Genomic DNA, 11,766 nt, shown 5'->3' with positions numbered 1-11,766 from the left:
TATGAATTCTTAAATATATGTATATGTATATATATGAGTTTAATTGTATATTTTTTTAATTTTACTTTTTTCAATTATTATTGATAATGTCGTATCTCTATATAACTGTAATAAAGATAATATTTAAAATATTTAAAAGAACTTATAAAATACATTTTTTAATCTTCTGTTTTTAATAAAAAAGTAACTATTACTACGAAGGAACAGTAATATAAAATACAACGAGGTATTTTATTGCCTACTATTCGCAAAGTTATGTAGTATATAATGAAGTAATTAAGAAAATTTTTTAATCACATTATTTCTTCATAGATCTTTTTAACTTTCGTTACTTATAACTCGTATATACAAATTATTTTTACAGTTGCTATTAACTTTAAAATTTCCAAGATTTAAGAACTTATTATATACGTAGTATAAGAATCCATATAGTTAATTAAGTTTAGCTAACAGCATCGAAAGAATGATATTGATAATGGCATATGTTTTAATATTGAAAGTTTCTAATAAATGGATTAAAAAATCGCTCGTTACGTTCAAAGCTCTAAATTGCAAAAGTTAGCTATACAACTTATCGCAAGTTTATCTGCATCCTTTTAGGTACAGACTCTGAGATTTCAGAACTTGAGACTATCATTTTCTTGACAAAAAATTAAATATTAATTAAAGAGAGAGGGAAGTTATGATTTTTTTATTATAATTATATTATTCATAATAATAACCTTGCAATTAGAAATTAAATTTTTGTGAAAATAAATCCATTTAAAATAAATAAAATAATTTTATCTATTTATTCCCAAAATATTTATAATTAGACATGCTCATAAAACTAAATATGTCAAAATTCCTCAATTTCCAATATAATTAAAAAATAATAGCTTGCCGCAACATTAAAATAGTTTTTGGTTTAATTTCAGTATCTTTTTATTAAACAGAAAAAACACTAAGCTCGAGATTCCCGATTTTATATAAACTGTCCTCGATTAAAAATGCATAATGACATGGCCAGAAGAAGAAAACAACGCTTAAATTCAAATATTAACAAATACAAATGTAATTTGCCAATATATCGTACTCTCAAAATAACACACACAATAAATAATGAAGATAAAAATTTAACACATAGAATTCTCTGATATTGTATATGCAATTCTCTGATATATAAACTACATTCAATAATAGCCGTTTTAATTGTTAGAAAAGCCAGTATCGTTCCTTAAAAAAAAAGAAACTCAGACTGACAAGTTATAGTTTATCATCTGTTTTGTGTGTTCTTTTATTCCATGCTTTATGTTCTAATCTAATATTATATTTAATCCTCGATATATTAATAAAACCTAATCATGATAGAAAAGCTTTAAAATATATTTTTTATATTTATATTTTATAAGAATAAATGTTATAAATGTGAATTTTTTCTTCTAATATCTTTTAATTCATTTGCTTGTTTCTCATCTTTCCTAAATTACGGAATTATGCAAGAATATAAGATCTTTCCTCTATAGTTATATAGATTTCACAAAAAACGTATATACTGATATATATATATATATATATATATATATATATATATATACACAAATATAATATTGATAATAAACATGGAACATTCAAATCAGCTTATAAATATTAGATCTCTATTTTTATGACTTTTAGAATTATATATCTTTTCATCTTATCTTCCGTTTATTTTTACTATTTTCTTGTATTTACATTTCCTACAAACAATATAAAGAATATAATATCTAATTCTAATTATATATCCATTATTATGATAGCCAAAAAATTTTCAAATTTCGAAATTTCGAAAATAAACAAAGAAACAAGTATCTTCTTTTACTTTTTCCCATTTTCCGATTCTTCTTCGCATAAAATTAAATATATTTATAATCACTATTGCGCATGCGCGCGCTATAATTATTAAAAGAAAAATCTTTATTTTTTACAGAAAAGACTAATGGGGTTGATAGTAAAATTGAGCTAGAAATATGAATTTTAGTTTATTTTCTTTTTGAGTAAGGCGTGGAAGCTACCGAAGATGGACAACACCTTTGGCTAGAACGTCTTCACTTCTAATTACAATCGTCGGAAATCAGAATATCGCAATTTCTCTCCAGACACTTCAATTAAAAATACTGTTATCGTTGGATACATCAACATTCTGCCAGGCCGTCGTTGCTCAAATATCCAACGAGTTTACATCCTAAAGTTTGTACATTCGAATGTCGCGATGTAAGTCTCTTCGACATAATGATGATTACGAAACATGAATTTTACACGAACGCAAAATCAGAATAAATTCTACGGTGATTTTGTTATAACGTGTGTATGCTATTACATTGATATAATTAACTTATTCGCTTGTATAATTGTTATAATATATAAAACTTATTTTTAAACACTATACACAGTATTTACATATTGTTTGCAATAATCTATAACAATATTAAAATAATATAATTTATAAATTAATTAATAAGTTGCTTAACGACATTCGGTACACTAAAAATTTAGATTCTTGAGTTCATAATCGTTATTCGAGTGTTTACACTTGGCGCGCAAATGATTCTCAGCTCGAATGCCTGAATAACGATATCGACGGCCTAGCTAATGCGGCGCATTTCTCGAATTTCGATTGAAGAGAGACAATAATTCATCGCGACCATTTTTATAAATCTAAAAACAGTACGTTGAGAACAATGTTATACAAGGGATTGATCAAGAGTGAATTCATCCCTATCTCATAATATTTCAATTTTCATCTGCAAATGCAAAAAGTCAAAGCTCCACCGCTCCTTGCTGATAAATGTCCTGAGCGTCAGTTCCGAACGTCATCATGATATTTCATTCTGTTTATATTTCCTACATGCCAATTGTAATAATAATATATAGTACAAAATTGCAATACGCGTTACATACATATAGAAATAGTAAAATTATAGGAAAAAAATGAGAGATATATCTTATATTAATAAATTTTTTACTTTAAGATTTCTTGTTAAATTTCGCTAAACACAGTTTTCTTTAGTCTATTAAATTATGCTATATACCGCCCGATGCGATTAACCATGACTTCATTCAACTCTTTGTGGACCGTGGAAAGCTAGCTTTCCCATTATTACGTATAGCGTAATTTTGTACATTAATACTAATTATTGTGATAATTAGTCATTTAATTAGATATTGTTCCAATTTTATCAAACAAGTAAATAAGAATATTATTTTTTCATAGATCTGTGACTCACACGCAAAGATTTTATAAATCTTATGGACACTCCGCGGCGACGAACATTTCTGAAACGGATCAAGAAAATATACAGGATATCTCACTCTACCATCAAAAAATGTTTTCACATTTGAATAAATTTTCATAAATTTTTAATAAATTAAAAGTAAATTTTTCATATTCAAAAGTTGAAAATCTCATTCACTAAAATTGCTTCAAATATCTTACGGCAATCAAATTTTTAATAAAATTCCTCAAAAAACAGAAGAAAAAGAATAATAAAAAATCGTATTTGAATTTACACAAAAGATTTTTTTAATTATAACTAACTCTGTATTGGTAAAAAAGGCGTCGAAATAATTTCTAAATTTAATGAGGCATCCTGTGAAAAAGCAGTACGCGCATTTATTTTGGCGCCAGTCGTGTCGCGTCCGAACGAGTCGTAATCTCCTGATTTAATTAGTCTGACCTAGGAATATATGCATTTTGCCATACGATGCAAGCTTTGCTGTACCGCGCATACGAGTGTTGTGTTTACGTAAAAACGTGCGTACGCACGTCAGCATTTGCTTCTTGTAACGTGCACATACAATGCAAGCTAGTAATTGAAAAGCCAACTGAATAAAATAATTATGTCATCGAATTTGCGAAAATTCAATTATTCTATTAATTATATCATATAGTATAGAAGAATAACAAGTTATTATATTTCGGTTTAAGTAATATATTTAATCTTTCAAAATTAAATAAAGAAAGCTCGTGTCTCCCTTATATTACTTAAAGATGCAAGTATATTTTTTTATCTGCTGCTTTTATAAGTATAATTGTAAGAGATAAATGCTACATAAAAAATGTATAAAAATATTATGTAATAATTTTATTCATTTGGCTTTTCAAATGAACAATCAAGACCCAAAATTGATCTATCAATAAGCAATACAGAGAAATTATTAAAATTAATAAAATAATTATGTAATAATAGTAAAATTATGTTAAAAAGTATCATATAAAATATTTGAATATTCGATTTAAAAACATCGATTTTTTAAGGAATTTTCCGATCAACGAACAATTTCAGAAACTTGATAGCTCAATTGTAATAATAATGTGTCAGTATGTGCGTGAAACGTCAATGCAATTATCGGCACCTGTCGACTTCGACGAGTCCGTGGACGGTGTCCTGCTTCAAAAAAAAAAAAAAAGAAAAAACAATCTCGTACATTTGCATGATGAAAAATCAACTCCTAGGTAGACACGGATCTTCGCCGCTTTGTTGCTCTCTGTTGTTTTTAAATGCCGCGAATTCTTTACAAAGTTACAAGGTGGAAACGTGGAAATTTTGTGTAAATATATATCTCTCGCACGATCTCTCTCTCTCTCTCTCTCTCTCTCTCTCTCTCTCTCTCTCTCTCAGAGTAATTATATCGCAATTATCTCAGATATATCCGTAACATATACAATGATTTCCCTGCACAATTTTTTATATAACTCTTTATTTGATACTATACGAAATTATTGCTATTGAAACATTTGATATTTAATTAATGAATTTAATTCTCATCCGTTTGTCATGTTTAAGTCAGATATTTTTGCGCGTCAGTTTCATTTCTATTATTAAGCAAAAATGGTTTTTGTTGTCCCCCAGGAAAGTTTTTGACGTCGAGAGATTAATTACATTATCGATCTCATAAAACATGCTATAGTAAGTACATCGATGACAAACTTACTGATTATTTGTAGTATTGATTCTGCAAGAAAAAGGAATAATTATAATTTTAATTATTCCGAATCCATGTTGCTCAGCAGTAAATCGACAATTTAAATAGAATTTTAATAAAGATTTAAAATGTTTATGTTTTATATGAACTTTATATATGTAGATTGATCTCTAATTGTAAGATAAAAATCTAAGCGTTTTATATACATATCATACATGCATCATACATGTAACATTAAAATTTAGATTTTTAAGTTTAAGATATTTAAAAAAATGGAAAATAATTCAAATTAATTTCAAACTTTTAAATTAAAAGCTAATCTCTCTCTTAAACTTTTATCTCGCTCATTTCTTTTTATTTCTTTAGAAATGCGGTGACATCTCATGGAAAATAAATGACAAATATTTAATATGATTACATTTTGATCACGCGTAAACATTAAAATACACTTTTCTTTTCACGTCTCTTCACAAATAAAGCTCCGAATATTTTTAATATTAAAATATGTATATGTATCGCGTTTCAGACTTCCCGCTGAGCGACATGCATTCATTATATCCTTCGATCCTCTGACATTTTCTATTTTCAACGATACACAAAATCTGTCTTTCCTCTCTCCGAATAAATTCACAAAGGCTCGGAGCGGCGAAAGGAAACGAAAGGAAACACTCGTGACGAGCGCGCATTTTTTTTATATTCTTCATCCCTTAATATCCATTATTAAAATTATTACGTTGCTTCGGAAAATATTGGCAGTACGGTAGTAAGTTGTGAAAGACTCATTTTCATCTTCGGTCTGCTTCAGTATTGTTGCTTTTGTTGTTCCTTCTTCTGTTATACTTGTTGCCGTTTACGGTAGTGTTATTGTAGTCATGCTACTCGCTATTCATTCACGCAAGTCTTTCATTTTCTTCTTCTCGCTACGCGCCAATGAAATAATGCGTCGCGAATTTGTAGAACATTATTAATTTCAAATTAAAGTAAAATTGTTTATTTTTTATTTCTGAAGATATAAATGTTATAAAATTAAACTTATTAAAATTACTACCATAGTTTTGTAACATAAATGTCTGCGTGTATACAAGAATACGAAAATATAAACAAAAATATAAACAATCTATAAAAAACGAAAAAAAATAAATATTTGTTTGAAAAAAATATATTATACAGAAGATGTGTCAAAACGTATTTTCTCCAAGAATTAAAACAAAAGTAAAGAAGTTCTTATATAAACAATGTAATATTCTATTTAGATGAAAATTTTAATTATTACATTGAAAGAAGGAATTGCAAATACTTTCGCGAAATTCCTGAAATTCGCGAAATTTTATCTCGTCGCGCAAATTTACACACGCGCGCGCACACACATACACACACGAACAAACGCACACGCGCTACGAGTCACAACATCAACGAAAGTCTCTATTCGATTTTTTTTTTATTCTTAATTGCACGCTTAAATTACTTCTTACGATGTATTTATTGATTACAGGCTAACTCACAGGACGATCGACTGCGTCGCGACGCGCCGCGTCGTCGATCTTTCTCTGATGTCACATATAAACTATCTCGCGTGTTAATTAAATTAATTAAAGTAATTGAATATTCTCTCCTGACATCGATTTATGAGAAAATTCATCCCAGGTGCATCAAATAGATTACTTAATAGATTAAAATTACAACATGCATATATATAACAGCATTGAAAATAATCTCAAAAAAATCAAATGTCTGTAATAGATTAGTCTAAATTACAATGAACATTAATGAAGAAATTACGTTAATATAATAAATTTTGTTAACATAATGTTTGAAGTTTTATATTAAATTTTCATTGAGTAAGTATCATGCAGGTAATATGGTAAAACACATAAAAAATTAATTATATCATTATAAATTTATTTAAAGTGAGAAGTATGTAAATATTAAATCTGTGATATTTTTTAAAGGACGGTTGTTCAGCACATTTCAAAGCTCAGAAGTAATTTTTTCATAAATTTGGCACACGCGCAGGAAAAGTACAGGATGTATGTCCCGCGAATAAATTAATTATTAATAAAAATGCTAGCGAGAACGCGCACGCGCGCGATCGTCCGTGACGAATGAAGTGATTTATTAACAGCTAATCTTGAAAAAAATTTTATGCGACAATTTTTTAGATATATTTTTTTTCATTTAACTCGCGCGTTTGCCGTTTCTTAATTAACTGTCGTGTTTTTGACGCTATTTTAAATATAATCGGCGCTGCTTGAACAATAAGAGACCGCATTATGTATTTATTAATTTCTTCATTTGTATATATATATGTCCTTGTAACGATCGCCATGATTTTTAATACACTTACAATAATCTGACAAAATAATCATGTACAGAAATTAACCAGCAACAAATTGCCAATAATGGAAATTAGTGAAACACTTTATTATTAAAAAAAAAAACAAGATTATCTTGACTTTTTAAAATCAAACCGTGTGTTTTTTTTTTAAATAATGTACTTAAAGTTTAGTAATGTAGAGAACAGCAGAAATAAATTCAATGTGAGTGCACGATTCATTATGTCAGACACTCAGACACAGAGTAAACCAATAAATTTACTGATCAGATTAATAGCTAAACTAAGTATTATATAGACAATGTAATATTTATTGCCGATTAAATAAATTTCTATACATGATTTTTTATCAGCCTAATCGTAAGAGGCTTAAAAATCGTGATGATCATTCGAGGATCATTCTGTATATGTTAATACACATACATATACATATATGTGTGTATACATATGTCATTTTTCTTTAATCCCTTGTTTGGCTTTTCACACATTCAGGCACGCTTTCTAGTACAGAACAATTTAGAATTTATTTTATTGCGCGATGCAAAGGTGCTGCAAGTAGAGGTGAGAGTGTTATCGCAATGTAAGTGCACTCTTCACGTGCGTGTATCGTGTGTGTTCGTGTATATCATAGACTCATATGTATATTTCTCCTTCTTCATATTTACGTTATATAATATAATCTTTTTCTCTATACATATTTATATATAATTCTTCCCGTTAATCTTCCGCTCAACGGCGAATCATCATTAATTACAAAGTTTTGTTAGAGAGAAGTTGTGCATTCTTCTCCTCTCTCTCTTTACTAGATTTTGCAAATATTTACATTGCATTATATTATTGTTAAACAATTTTTGTGTGTTTAAGCACAGTATCTTTATTTCCCCTCACTTCATTTTTTCGCTGTATTCGGTTGTATCAGTCGATTGTCCGCAATAGAATTATGTAGCTTCATGTATCTTTTTTTTCAAAGTTTACTTGATATGACGGTTTAATAACTTTATAATATATTATTTTCCGATAGTTAAGAATATTGCTTATAATGCCACAAACATTACAGCGCGTTATAATGCTTTTCTAAAATGCCTTAAAAGTTTTATTAAATTGGTCGTGAAATAATTAATAAATAAGTAATTAATTCACAAAGATAAATCAATATATTAAAAGAAGAACAATAAAAATTCCTGCCGCTGTATTTATATATATACATATAATACAAGAAATTGAAATTGTTTTAATCTTTTTTTTCATAGAGTTTTATTAATAACATTTCAAATATTGATCTCATAATATAAAGTATAAGATGCTTTTAAAAATTGTGATATAGGTATATATCTATTTAAAGAAAGAAAATAAAATAAATAAAAGATACTTTTGATTTTTCACACATAAGAGATATCGCTCAGAGGAAGTTTGTTTCGCGAATAGCAAAAAAAAGCGGACGATCGATCGCTACAGCCGAGCGACGTTAACGCCGTAATAAACGATCGAACGAAATATCTCGTTTTAATTAATTACTGCTTATGAGTCCTCGCGATCGACTAAAGCCGGCCACGAAGTTTTGAAAGAACGAGGGCATCATCTTAAGTTACAGTATAAAGGTACGTAGGTCCCTACCTCCATTTTTACATCGATTCGCATAATCACATCTTGACTATGTCACGTCAAATCGTCTTGCCAATAATGTTCACTTCGTGTTAATCAATATTTTAAAAAATGTTATAATAGATATATGACAAAACTATATTTACATCGTGTTATTAATTCTGAAATATTTTTGAAATGTAATATATAAAAGAGAAAGTATAGAGGGAGAGACGCAAGTATACAAATCTTACTAGAAAAAATAGTGACGTGGCAATAATTTCTGCAACTTATGAATATTAATAACAAAAAGAGAATTAAGTCTATAAAAAATTAAAAATTATATATAATAATTTTTATTATAACTGAAATATTAAAATAAAAATTATATATATGTGTATATATTGTATATATCTTTTGCTGTTTTCTTCTTCTCTTTTCATACATAATTATCGTTTTAAATTATATAATCTGACTTTTAATATGTAAAAAAAAAATAAATCGATGTAATTAATGAAATAAGAAAATTCATCATAACTTTTCTTCTAATTAAAGCAGCGATCTAAATAAATTGCAAAATATTTGCTTTTAACTTTGTATTAATTAATGTCTCCGTACCTTTCGTTTTTAAATTTTTGATGATATGTTCTGTCTCTCTATCTCCTGATTTCCTATTGATCTTTTTAGCTTTTATATTACTATAATTCTAATGACAATACATGTGTAAAATAAATAACTATTAAAAGTATTTTCGTTGAATTATTAAACAATGTTATATACAATTTTCTCGAAAAAAATTGTGCAGTAAATAATGAGATTTTATATAAAATTACATATTTTTGCAAAATATATTAATAAAAAACAATGTTCAAAAATAATAAATAGTGAAATATATAGATGCATAATGTATGCAATAAACATTGAATTATAACATAATATTCAGATAATATCTTAGTTAAATATATATTTATGTATATTTGAAATTATATTAAAACATTTAAAACAACATAATAAAAATTGAAAAATTTACGTTAACGTTAATGTTAACGATTAGCACTTATATAATATAGATACGTATATATTTTCACACTTTCATAATTGTGTGCCTTGTATATAATTCATTATAATACTTATTATAAAATCATATAATTAAATTCATGTACATGTATCATTGCTGAAATTGATACACTTAAGAGTTTCATTTTTTAAGAATTCTCTTAATCGTTGTTAAAATCATTAAATTATGATAGCCTCAATAAAGATAAAATGTGTTTTATTCTCTGAAAATAATTTCCAATTATATAATCCTTAAATAAACGTCTAACTTTTCTTTTGATTGTTGATCCTTATAAATGTATGTCTGATCTCAACTACCTAAATTCCAATTATACAAAAGACATCATGTAATACAAATTCTTTAATACAGAGATAATAAAAGAACTGGATATAGAGCTAACAATAAATACAAGCTTTAACTTAGCAGCGATAATTTATAAGTATTCACTGTTACAATAAGCATTGAAAATTGTCAAGTGAACATTATAAACAATCGCAAATAAACTCTTATAATCTTGATTAATGAATAAATTCTCCTATTTAAATTAAACAATCAGAATAAACAATGTGCATCTCTTCTTTCCCTTGAAGAACCTCACTTAAGAAAGAACATTATTTACGGGACGGCCTGACGGCGAAATAGTTGTGCGAAATCTTCGAGAGAGAACACGATCCCACATGAACAATTTAATAATCCCGTATAATACGCGACCCTAATCGCAATCGCTCAGCCACACCTGGGTAATTCATTTCGCGAATTCGTCTCTCGTTACTGGCTACTGAATTAATCGATTAATTCGATAAATCGGTAGGACTTTCCGCAAGAAAGACTCGGCGCTCTCTTCTCCCTACAGAAATCCATCCGATATGTGCGACTGCAACGAGGACGTGTTGTTAACATGAGATGTTTTTTCTGTTAAACGAAAATCTGCGAAAAACGACGCAAATCCTGATAGGATTATTATCACAGAGGATAAACCGCGCGTCGATCCTCACGCTTCGATAACAATCGATCCGCAGCGGAGTAGATCGCGAGACAACATCCACAATATATAATATTCCGGATCTTCCTTGTAGATCCTCCGTGGATTTCGCCGAGTAACGATCGCCACATCCTCTGAGGAGCGAATCAATCGCGAATAGAATGCTGTTGAACCTAATGACGATGTCCATCTCGCGTGTGGCATCGATGCGAATAATTGCTTTTTATTACTGGAATTCAAAGGCGCGAAAGTTTATAGCCACATAAATGCGCGAGTTCATCATATTTGCGAGGCAATGTCAAATAAAAAAAAATATACATATATATCAGATTTGATTTATGTATATGTATATGTATATATTGCAGGATTTTTACAAAAAACTTAATCTTTTTAATTGTAAACAAAGAAGGGCTATAAGAGCTATTAAACGTAATACAGTTGACAGTTGATATTAATAAAATTCATTTGAACCAAATAATAAATACATAAGAAATAAACATTTTGCGAACGTTTCGGCTGACATTTCAAGCCTTCTTCAGCTATATTTTAATTATAATTAAAATATAAAAATATTATATTTTAATTATAAATTGAATTGTAATATTAAACATTAAAGACGGTTATTAACAATGTCAAGATAATTTTTTTTTTTTTATATCTGAGAGTTGTGACGGTTGGACGTTTTGTTTTGTCTTCACTAAAAACATTTAAAAAGATGTCGGATCTGATATATGAAACTTCTATAAAATAATCACCATTTTGTTTGAATCTCAATTTAATGCTTAACAACATTTCATCATGAAGATTTAATCAAGATATCTCCCTTGACCAGTAAATCAGGAAGTCTATACTCATAAGTGATTGCGTGAT

At 28.0% G+C, this 11,766-nt stretch overlaps 1 protein-coding gene across 1 annotated transcript in view; it reads right to left on the bottom strand.

Annotated features, from left to right (window-relative positions):
- Nucleotides 1–1,981: 1,981 nt before the first annotated feature.
- Nucleotides 1,982–11,766, bottom strand: part of Shal (potassium voltage-gated channel protein Shal) — a 109,144-nt gene continuing 99,359 nt past the window's right edge. Inside the window, exon 7 of the mRNA XM_085486073.1 lies at nt 1,982–11,125. The gene's annotated coding sequence lies outside the window, so the exon portion shown is untranslated. The remainder of the gene's footprint in view (nt 11,126–11,766) is intronic.

This window comes from Nylanderia fulva, unplaced genomic scaffold (genome assembly GCF_048542155.1).
Source record: "Nylanderia fulva isolate GAGA-0341 unplaced genomic scaffold, ASM4854215v1 Scaffold4, whole genome shotgun sequence".
NCBI classification, from domain to species: domain Eukaryota; kingdom Metazoa; phylum Arthropoda; class Insecta; order Hymenoptera; family Formicidae; genus Nylanderia; species Nylanderia fulva.
This window is presented reverse-complemented; position numbering and strand designations above follow the sequence as displayed.